The sequence below is a fragment of the Anarhichas minor genome, unplaced genomic scaffold (assembly GCF_050575085.1).
Source record: "Anarhichas minor isolate MPS153535 unplaced genomic scaffold, ASM5057508v1 ptg000073l, whole genome shotgun sequence".
NCBI classification, from domain to species: domain Eukaryota; kingdom Metazoa; phylum Chordata; class Actinopteri; order Perciformes; family Anarhichadidae; genus Anarhichas; species Anarhichas minor.
The window spans coordinates 85,229-97,036 of record NW_027466519.1 but is presented as its reverse complement, the minus strand read 5'-3'; the positions used below and the strand labels follow the sequence as shown (position 1 = coordinate 97,036).

General features: G+C 43.0%; 1 protein-coding gene across 3 annotated transcripts in view; it reads right to left on the bottom strand.

The window, feature by feature from the left end:
• Nucleotides 1-11,808, bottom strand: part of sh2d3ca (SH2 domain containing 3Ca) — a 46,443-nt gene that overhangs the window by 12,957 nt on the left and 21,678 nt on the right. The window lies entirely within an intron of this gene.

Genomic DNA, 11,808 nt, shown 5'->3' with positions numbered 1-11,808 from the left:
CACAGGAATAAACAGCGAAAGGAAATCATTTCAACTCTGCCAATATGAGGAGAAATGAGACTGGGACCAAAATAAACAGTACACAGCCTTGTCGCTACGGCTACCCTGTCGTTCCTCCTAATATCTTCCTTCAATCTCTCCCTCCCTCTCGCTCTCTCTTAGGCTCAATGTTTTCCTCCTACTTTCTCTCCTGCACACTCTTCTCCCTCCTGCCGTCCGTTCATCTACCTCTCTCCGCTCAAAATATCAAAATCATAAAGTTTCAGTAAGTTGTTAAGACCTTTGCCGAATGTGTGTGACACAGAGGCAAAGACAGGGTGTGAGCGACGATTGGACACTTGACGATTTGTGTGTGGAGTGTGTTCCCGCATGAGTGTGTGTGTCATGAGGAGACTACAAGAGCCAAACAATCGATCCTATCGTCTCCAGGTCACTGCAGGATGAAATTATTAACTTCCTCCTCTCCCTGCTCCTCTTCATCCTTTCTTCTCCAATCCTCAGGGGAAGATGGAGGAATACCGCCGTGGGGGCTCACCCACTCCCAGATTAGATTTGAGGTGTGTGAGTGTACGTGTGTGTACGCGTGAAGAGGCCAATAAAGGTGCAGAGGGGTCAAGTGTGCCGTTATTGCTTTTCCTTGTCTCCCTGGAAACCCAGGCGAGGCCTGCCACTGAACTGATGCTCAACAATGAACTTGGTGTGTATAATTGTGTGTGTGTGTGTGTGTGTGCGCGTGCATATATATATGTGAAGGGTTATGGGGAAAATTGAAATGTCAGAGGGGCTCTATTTATGATTCGGTTCATGGAATAGGCTGACATCAGGGGGGACACATTGAAAGAGGGGAGAAAAATGGATTGACAATACAGAAGCGGTGAAGAAAAAGTGATTTGACAAGGACACAGAAAAAAAAAAAACATCAACTTTATTGTATTCTATATGAGGGAAATTGAAAGTATGCTTCCAACACCCACGTACAAACACATACACACACACTGGTAGCCATTAATATAAATCCATCCCATGGTAATATCAATATGTATTCTTTTGTGCTGCAATAGCAGACACTCCTCTTAAAAAGAGGGGGGGGGGGGGCAAGAGATATGACGTATAGATGTGAGAGCACAGAAAAGAATACAATTATATTCAGGAGAAATGTGCTGACTGGTGAGAAAAGGGGACGACACAAAGGGAATACGTCCAATGTGAGACATCTACAAAGACCGGTATGATACTGCTATTCTAACTACAATGACCGGGTTCAATGCAACTCTCATACCCCCACTACACTTAGTCCTTGGTTGCCATATCAACATATTGTGTTCGTTTGCTTGTAGGTGTGTCAAGAAGAGTCTTCCATCTTTCATCATGTAGTAGCAGTAACTCTACTGACTGTGTACTATACTACTACTGCTAATATTAATGGTTATTCGGATACTGCAGAATGATGATTTCTACCAATATTCGTAGCATTCAATACTGCCACAATTACTACAAGTTCAAGTACTACCATCAGCAATTATTCTCACCCTACCGCTACAATGTATAGCCTGCTTCTTTTACTTCTAATAACAAATACTTGTACGACTTCAACTGCTACTTTTACCACTAGAACCACTCTTAATACTATGTCAATTTTGGTACAAATACTCCTACTATTAGCTACTATACTACCGCTAACTACAACGTACAGTATAGTCAGTCATTTCTATAGTTTATGGTTTTAATAGTAGTTTTCGTAGTAATACAGCACTTCTGGTATTACTACTGTAACTGCATCTGCTACTACTTTTCGATAGACATCAAGCAAACAAGCACATGATTGTGTTTGATTACTAGGTTTGTGTATATATCGAGTATAAGCATGACAGAGGATGCTGACAGCATAGATACAGGGTAGCGCAGCATGTCAGATCAACACATTCATGAACCAAGAGGCACAGAAGCAGACATGTCAGAGACAGACAGACAAAACAACCAGAAAGCATAAAGACAAGACATCAGACATTCAGGAAGGCAGAATGACAGACAGACACAAAACTCATTAATGTAGACAGAGAGGCAGATACTGTACGCAGGGAGACAGGTAGCCCATTAGCAGATGAGATTTTAGGCAGTTTAGGAGCTGATGCAGGACTTTTGTTTCCCCTGGGGGGGGCGAAGAGAGGAAACGTGATTGGTGTGTGTGTGTGTGTGTGTGCATGCAGGATGTGTATGGGTGTCCATTCATCCATGTAGGCGTAGTTGCATACGCGTGTGTTCCACATGGGGGGCACTATCACAGGATGGAGCTCTATTTTTGGTGAGCAAGGATAAGAGCACTGTTAATATAAAGACTGGCTTCGAGACTTTCATTTCAACAGTGGGTGTACTGTATACATTGAATGGATGGGGGCGAGTCAGGGAATAGGCTATAGGGGTTAGGGGCGTGTGTGAATATGGAGTTATAGATAAATGCACAGTGTGATACATCGCCTAATTTACACCAACATGCACTTGAGCCTCTTTTCCTCACAGTGAGCCAATTAGGCGGTTTCCTTGGATGACTTCAACACACCCTCCCTGAGTGAAAATTGACACTGCTATCACTCAAGATCAGTGAGAAAAAAAAAAAAAACTTAAAAGGAAAATAAATGAAAGGGATGATAATGGGGAGAAATTCTAAATGTATGCACATATTTATACATATATTATGCACGCACACGCCTTTTTTTTAGCACGTTGTGTGTGTGTGTGTGTGTACTGCGGCTCGTGGTTTTGTTCGGTTGTCTGTTCCACAAAAAATTGGTTATTTTATATGTTTATCTCTTTGTCCATTTTGCATTCTTGCTGTATTCTCTGTTTTCGGTGCCAGTATGCAGGGTTTGCAGTTCTCAAATAAATTATATTTGATTCAACAAACAATCTGAATAGTCATCACAGCAAGATTCAACTAAAACCATCTCATTACTGTGGTTTGGTTCACTGTGGAGTCACAAATACACAGCCACAGGTATTTACAATGCACGACACAGTGGGAGGTAGAGTGTTCACTCTGGCACAAATCAGCATGTTGCCGTTTGTGGTTGAACTAGTTTGTTTGCTAATTCTTGTGGAAGGAGCACAAAGGCGAGTACCGTGAGCAATTTATAGGGATGTGACTAAAAACAAACAACTCCAGGAGTGAGGGCACAAATGAGAAATGAAATGGAAGATAATTGCTGACGAGTATAAAAACCTGCAGGGGAGAAAAAAAAAAGTCCCATTTACCAGCATGGATGCAAAGGGGGGGAAAAAGAGAGGAACACATTCCAACAGAAGCAGCACCCACAAAGGAGAGGCATGCCTTCTAAACAGACTGCAGCACTTAGATCTCAGCTCATGTCAGAATGCATCTTCTTTCTGTTTCTGCTCCTGGGCTAGCCTCTAACCCCGTTGTCATGGTAACGCCCCGAGTGGGAGTGGTGGTGACAGTAGGGGGGGGGGGGGGGGGGGGGGTCAGAACCCTGCGATCCCTTGATCGGCTTTCTCTTTCTCCTCCTCTCGCCCCCTTTAACTCCATGTATCCCCTCTTTTGGAGAGATGGAGACCAGGATTATCGCATAAAGACCCCAGAATCCTCCTATCTCCTATTACACACACACACACACACACACATATACAGGCACATTATAGGAGTTAAAGTGTATGTACGTGACCAATATCACCCCTCTCCATGTTATAATCCCTCTGTGCCCTCCGGCCTGATTTCCACTGTTACGTTCACACTGGTTCACACGGGTATAATAGTCTTCAATGCACATGTAAAATGATACGAGCATTAAAAGGGAGCGCTGGTAACATTAGACCTTTTATATTTACCCTGTATTTTTTTTTCTTAGCAAGGTGGGAATGGCATTGAATCAGAGCTAATGAAACTGCTTTTGCAATGATGCAATAAAGAAAGCTCAACAGTGGGTTCAGTCTGAAGTCGACCTGAGCCACTGCAGTATAACAAGCCTGAATAGTTGTCAATGTCCCTGACCTGTTACCCTGGGATTTTTGTATGCATCTTACAAGGGAGACTCAACCACGATGGAGAACGCCGATCAATAAATAATGAATCCCTTTTTGAAATGTGTCCGTTGCAACATTTTTGTAAATAACAATTCATGAACAAAATCATCCAGCGCGACATGCAAGATAACGGGTGTAATAACAGCCCTAATATAATTGATGCAGCAGCGTGATCAGATGACACACATTATATGTATTAGATGTTGTTTCACTTTCTGCAATAACCCTTCTCTTCTAAAGGTGAAAATACTGGAAGTAATTAGGCTTCTTCCATTGATTAGACCGTCTGCTTGTGGAGCACATGCAGACTTCAAAACACAGCACACAGTTTCACATGATATCGCGTGAAAGAAACTCACGGACAAAATCGTAAGTGATTCACGTGTAAGGAAATGGAGAGACATTAGATCCAGAACCTGTTGGGCCTAACCCAGTTTGAGATGAGAATCAAAGCTTCGACTGTAAGATCCGTGTAGTCACAGACCCCGAGATGAAAGGCTATTTATATACAGTATGTATATTTTGCAGTATTGAATCCACTCTGTTTCTTGTGCACAAGCACTTGTCACACATGGGCCATTCCAAAAACACACAGATAAAAATGACAGCGCTGATGTCTCATGTGATCAGACAAGTATCAGAGAACCGGCCTCAGACGGAGAACTTGTGACGACTGGTGGAGAGACAGGCAGAGAGTATGAGACTTATGACAATGACCTTCTACTGTCGTTAGGAATGAGTGTGTCCTACAAGCACACGCACAAACACACACGGGGGCGTTGACCCTTGAGGCAGCTGGATGCCAGTATACACCCTCCAGAAATATATATATAAATATACACACACATACTGTATATATATATCTACAGGAGTGGTGTGAGCTGTCAGTCAGTATCGTGTCAGAGAAGAGACTCCCTAGATTGAGTGACAGCTGATGGACAGGATATGACATAGAGCTCCACTCCCACTGAGACTGCAGAAAGCACAGTGCGGCTCTTCACCGCGGGGCTCCTCTCTCTTTCTCAAAACGACTCAATCTGCTCTACATATACACTTTCTCCGTGAGATGATGTCTTTTTCTCTTTTCCTAGGTTCTCCCAGGTTATCTCCTCCCTTCCCTCAACCCTGTTCTCTCTATTACCTCAATTTGTAGCGATGACAGTGACAAACGCATCATTTTAGAAAATGAAAATTCCTACATTTTGTTCCGACATTATTGTTGATGGAAAGCCTGTACCTTACGATACCTGATTCCACAATGAGCACTGTCCTTTACTGCCTTACCGTTGACTGACAAATATAACATCTCTTTTAGGAAAATATTGACTGCAACAAAAACATATAGATCAGATTCTTTACTCAAAAATTGTGCCAAGGACTCGGAGGTATTTATAGCATCTCTAGTCCTCTGCAGGTTCAACCTCCATGAATCAGAGGACAGGACAGATGCCTGCCTGCTATGTAGCCTGAGAGACACTGCCCCGGGGAAAAGAAAGTCCTCAATTAACCCATGTCTGCTCATGAAGCTTAATTGCTCTGACAATACAAAGTGACCTTGATGAGCATATCAAAATTTTTTTTATCAACTCCTCTCATCTGGATTATGGCGGCTGGACAGTAAGAAGACTGTTTGAAAAGAGAGAAGGAAAGGGGGGGGGGGGGGGGGGGTCATGTCCCTCCCAACCAATGGCATGTGGAAGTAACAATGAAAGCGAATGCACCAAAAACGTCTGTTAGAATCATCCTTTGCACCGCAGCACTGTGTGAGCCACAGCTTCTGGTACATCTCAGCCTATTAGGTCAGCTCGGGCAACAGCCCTTAAATCTCCCTTCACTGGTCACAAGTCGTATAGTTGAACTGTGGACGTGTATAAAACACATGAAAACATGTCTGACCTTTTCTGATACTTTATCCACCGAACACAGTTATAAAGCTACCACCTCCCGTTGTCTCCATCATCAATAATGTTGGTTGAGGGCAACAGCTATGAAAATAAAACACAAGTTGTAAGAAATGTCCTTTAATACATCTATGCAAGTATCTGCCCTCTTGTCTATGAACCAAACCCATCTCTTCTCTCTCTGTGTCTGACTCGACCATTCACATTTTAATTCCTCCTCCTCTGTGATTCACTTCTTTTGATGCTTTTTGTTTGTGGCTCAAAGACCTACTGGAGCATTCCCTCTCTCCATTTCCCTCCCGCTCTCTAATCAACCTGCTGAGCAACATCTATCAGCGCTTTGATAAAAAGACCATTACTGAGTGTGTGTGTGTGTGTGCGCACGTGTCATCTTGCCAATAGATATATGCCGACAATCAGCTACGTAAAGGGGCTGAATGTCCTCCCTCGATGTGTCTGTGTGTTTGTTTGATTTGCTATTATTATTATATCTTTATCATGTTTGTATCCGCAATACTGTCACTCCTGTGAATTGAATTGTTTCTTTTCTGGTATACGGAGAGTTGTCATGACAGCGCTGTCGGCGACAATGAGAGAGAAAACAGAGAAACATAACATATCACAGAAGAGAAAAAAAAAAAAAAACTTTTACATTCCCACAAACGCAAACAGACGGAGAAACACATACGCACACAGATATAAATACATATGACTTTGTGATGCGCACACACACAGGAGGCAGAGAAGATTTTAATGATGTTTGACTGTTAAGTGTGACTTCTAACTGCACGTCCCTCCCTCGCCTCCTGACCCAAGCTTTCTCTGTTTAACACACACACACACACATACACACACAGAGAAGAGTGAGGGGAAGTAAACATCCATTTCCCCAAAGCGTCCGCAGAGACACAAACTAGCCTTTTCCCCACAAATGGACACACACTGTAAGACACAATTAAAACTAGAGACGGTGCTGATAACTCGTTAAGACCGATTGCAGCGTTGATGTCACCCAGAGCACCACACAGATACCGACTAGAGATTAGACAGATTCAATTAGACGTTTCTCTGGGTGAAATTAGATAGCTTTCCTAAACCTAATTCAATTACAATTAGTTTAATACTTCTGCTAATGACACAGCAATGCAGCGACACACATTGCGTTGGTCTAATTGCATACACAATGTAACACATGCACATTTCTATTCGCACAAGCTCACCCAATGAGGGTGAGGCTAGAGGGCAGTAGATGACTGAGCTGGTCAGCTTAAAGGCCACAAGGGACACAAGAGGCAGTTTCCTGAGTGAAAGTCCTGTTTGTTTGACCTACCCACCACTCCTTCCACCCTGTGCTAGTGCACTCTCTTGCTTCTTATACGCGTTGTTATGCCACGTAACTTTAACTAACGGTCGCTCGACACGCTGCGTCCTTTGCTCCGTGCGTCACTCGTTGTACTCTGTGATTTGCTCTGCCTGAAAGCAAAGACATCAACATTCAACGTATCCGTGGTTTGCAGAAAAGTACAATGCTGATATTTTTTCCAGGCGACATAGTCTATACTATGCCAACAGCTTTTAGAAACGCCTACACTTTGCACAACTACTGCATAGAAGTGTGCATTGAGAGAGAGAGAGAGACAAGGAAAGTGCGGTAATAAAATCTGCTTGACTGCAGATGTCTGTTTGTAGAATGGAAAGAGTGCTGCAGTAATGAGGGGACGGATAGATGTCCATTAAAACAAAACCATTATCCACAATAAACACCAGATGCCACACCACTGCACATGAAACAAGACGGGCACATGTACTCGCACCCCACTCCCCCAGACTGTCGACTCAGCAGTGCCACGCCTATAGATGCCGTTGACATGGTAACTCCATACTCTGCATGCCCCAGCTGGTGTTTCCCCTGAGGAGAACTGTATGGATGTGTGTGTGTGTGTGTGTGATGGAGAGAGGTTAATGTGCCCCATGTGTGCTCTGCTCCGCCATGTGCAGCGAGGTGTACTGAAGAGGAAAACATGGCTGGTTGGGAGCAGCCTTCACGGTATCCCATTGTGTGTGTCTGAGTGTGTGAGTGGGATCTCTTCCTATGGTTCTGTTAGTTTTGCTGTTGATTGGTCATGCAGCTCACAAAGCAATGATTCAGCTTTCACTTAAAAGACATTGAAGATAGAAAAAAGATGAAGATAAAATACCACTAAACCCCAATTTTACTGCCAAGAATGAATCCGATCTCAATCCAAATGAATTAGAATCCGATCGTAGACTCACACCAATAGCAGTAAACAACGTCATGGAGCCACGCCAGCATAAACAAACACCTCAGCAGTCCACTCAGTCACACAGCTTTTTGCTTTTTTTCCCCCCTCACAGTGACTCATGCTTTAGATTTACACACATTACAGTGTGGTGACCTGGGTTTCTGCCAACACGGCTGAAAGGATTTGAGACGAGTACAACATTTAGCAAGTCATGTTTCCAGCTCTCAGTTGTGTTCATTGTAGCATCACTCACCATCGCTGAGGCATTATGTTGTGCTGTGGGCTTTGTTTTATGTGTTGGCACATGGAACTTACAATAACTTTGGCAGGACTGTGTATTGCATCACAACAGTCATTGTGCATGTGTGAAAAACACTAACAATACAAGGACCCACTCTTAACAACATCGCTCTGTAGCACTACTAGTGCTCAAAAACTCCACACGGTACCTTTAAAATAGGCTATTTATTAATGCATTTGCCATATTTTGTTCAGTGTGTGCACCCCGCATTGCTAGTTCACATTTAGCAATGATATAGAATAAATCCCCAACACTGTTTCATAATCTGGATCACGTAGAAACTGTTTCAAAACAGTTATTTTTCGAGATGTTCATAAACCCTGACTGGCACGGCTGAATCGACCGTCCATCTTTCCGGGCTAAAGCTCAAAGTAATCAAAGAGAATTGGAGCTTTGCTGTTCAATCACTGCATTTCAGCCTGCTTTCCTTTGCCTTTCTTCACTGCAGTGCAATTTATAGACCGCTCGAATGTACACACACGTCCGACTAAAGGCTTTCCTTTACTTCTCTGCTATATTTTCCACCACTTTTGCTCAGCTTCAGGCAAACACTGAAGACTTCTTTTCTGCACTTCAGAGTTTCTCATGCTCTTTATTTGAGCATGTTTTCCTCTTAACTTCCCCTGAACTTGTCTTGTTCTTAGAAAGATGGATGTAAATAGAGTGGAGGCCAGTTGTCTCATTTCCCCTTTCTTCTTCTTCTTTCTTTCAAGCATCACGGCTCATCTGTCCTTCTCATCTCTTACTCTCTTTCCTAATATGTACTTTATTATCCTTGCAACTCCATTACCGTTTGTCTTTTTCCTCCTCCATTCCTTTATTCCTCCACTCAAAACTCTCCTCTTTCTTCTCTTCTTGAGTTAATCATCGCAGTCCTCTGTCAGTTCATCTCTCTCTCTCCCTCCCTCCTGATGTAACCTGCCATCTCTCAACCACATATCATATCATTCCTCTCTCTCTGTGCACTTTCCCTCTCCGATCCACTCAGCCGGCCTGTCGGTGTGGGTGTGTAGTTGTTTGTGTGTGTGTGAATGTGTGTTGATGTAAAATAACGGCGGGAGCATCACCTTGTTCCATCAGCGAAAGAGAGACAGAGAGACAGAGAGACAGAGAGACAGACAAAGAGAGACATGTATGTTATACACACTTCTACACCAGCTTTATTTGAATTCCTAATTTTGTTACTTTGACACCCCGATCTACTACGGGCCTATACATACATAACAATGAGCACATTTAACTCAGAAGAGGTAAATATAAGGAAAGCTAGTGCACAGGCCTGTGTCAGGCAAAATCTTCCAAATGTATATGTTTTACAAAGCAGGGAATATGTTCTTCATGTATAATCTGATATAATCTTTATATTTGCCGATGATGAGAGCGCATACTTTCTGATCGGTCTTCTTTGATTTTATAACCATTTCACTCACAGTAAAGAGCGTCCTCCTTTTGTCTGTAATTGAAAAAGGAGCTGTTAGTGCCTATTGACAAGCTGGACCAGCTGGGACAGCTGAAAGATGCTCGGGGCAGTTTATTCACTCGGCTGGAAACACAACTCTAACCTTTCAGTTTGGCAGCTCAGAGGAGAGCTTGTGATCGGTGGGGCAGAGGGTTGGGAGAATCGTGATTGTCAGCACACTGGAAAAAGCATTCTTTTAAAATAGACCGCATCGCGATAAATATGCTGATCGTGGTATTTTAAAAGCAGCATATTCAAAGACGAACACTTTTTGCCCAGCTCAGGCGCAGTTTTTCTTCAGAAAGACACAACACAACCACTCGCACACAATTACCCCGTAGGGCTGTCATTCTCTCTTCTCTGGGCTGAACCATTAATGGCTAATTTGCAGGCTTTTTGGGGTAAAAGGTCAGCACACTGATGGATGGAAGGTCTAAGGACGCATCACTACTAACCATCCTCTGTTAACACACACACACACACAAAGGCACACGCACACACATAAATGTCTAGGTGCAGACACATGTGCATGAATTTAAACATATATTACAACCAATCAGATGAACACAGCTGATGTACGCACACACACATCCATTCCTTGCTTGCCATTTAACCGCAAGTCAGCAACATTATCATCCATACTAGTACCATTTATCTTGATAGTGACAGGTGTGAAGGGAAACACCACAAACCCACAATGCATTTCTCCAACGCAGTTAAACAGGAAAGGGACAGTTCAACTGCTGCAGGAGGAAGCAGCAGTTGAAGGACAGGCAGCAGAGAGGCTAAATGAGAGGCGGGGGGGGGGTTGGTGAAGAGGGAGAAGAGGGCCTCGGTTGCTTAAAATTAAAAATGAAAATCTGCATCTCTCATTGACTTGTGATTTTAAGAGGAATGCTGCAACACAGAGCAATTTATATGCGCTCTACTTGTATGTAAGTGAGTAAGAGTGCAGAGGGGCATTGTTTTGATAATACAGAAATAACAGTGCAGATTGCGGCTTGTACTTTTGAAATACATAACATAATATTGCTTTCATACTCAAATAATATACCTTTTCACTGCTTTTATTACTTCTCAACTTCAATGAAGGCTGTGGCCTAAGCCGCAGCCTCGTTACCATGGATACACGCACATATGGTGACACAGCATCTAATTAATTAATCAATGAGTGACAGCAGAGGATTAATCAGCTTTGATGGCTGAACCGCGGCCAAGAAGCAGAATGTAGACGCAGACATGGTCACTCTCAGACAAGCAACCACAGCTTTTGACGCATTATTATACACAAAATCTATTCAACTGTACATGCTAAGGGATTAGGCTCAACTTTAAGCTCAATTGAGATTAAAAAAAACAAAAACAAGGATTGACTGCCTTGTAAACTTGCTTTCTCATATCGGCCTGTTAGATATGAAGCCAACAAATAGTGCTTGTTTGGGAATCCATGATGCAAACACTCACTTTAAATGGAAGGTCACAGTAGGGAAGTGTATCATGAAGAAGTTTATCTTTAGCTCAGTCACAGTGTCATCCTAGTCCCTGCTGTGTCAGTACACACACACACACACAATTCTTGCCTCGTCACAGTACAAACAATGAACTATCGACTGGCCTTGGAACTTGACACATAAACACATCACATGCACACAGGAAGAGATGATGATGACGATGCAGTTGAAGATGCGAAGGCAGAGGGCAGAAAGAAAGAGAGACGCAAAAAGGTAAACAGACAATGAAAAAGGAGAGATGGGAGGAAAAGAAGAAAGAATAAAACGGGATGAGAGAAAAAGAGACAAAAAGTGATAGCGGGAGAAAGATGCGAGAGAAAAAAAAGGGAGAAGGAAG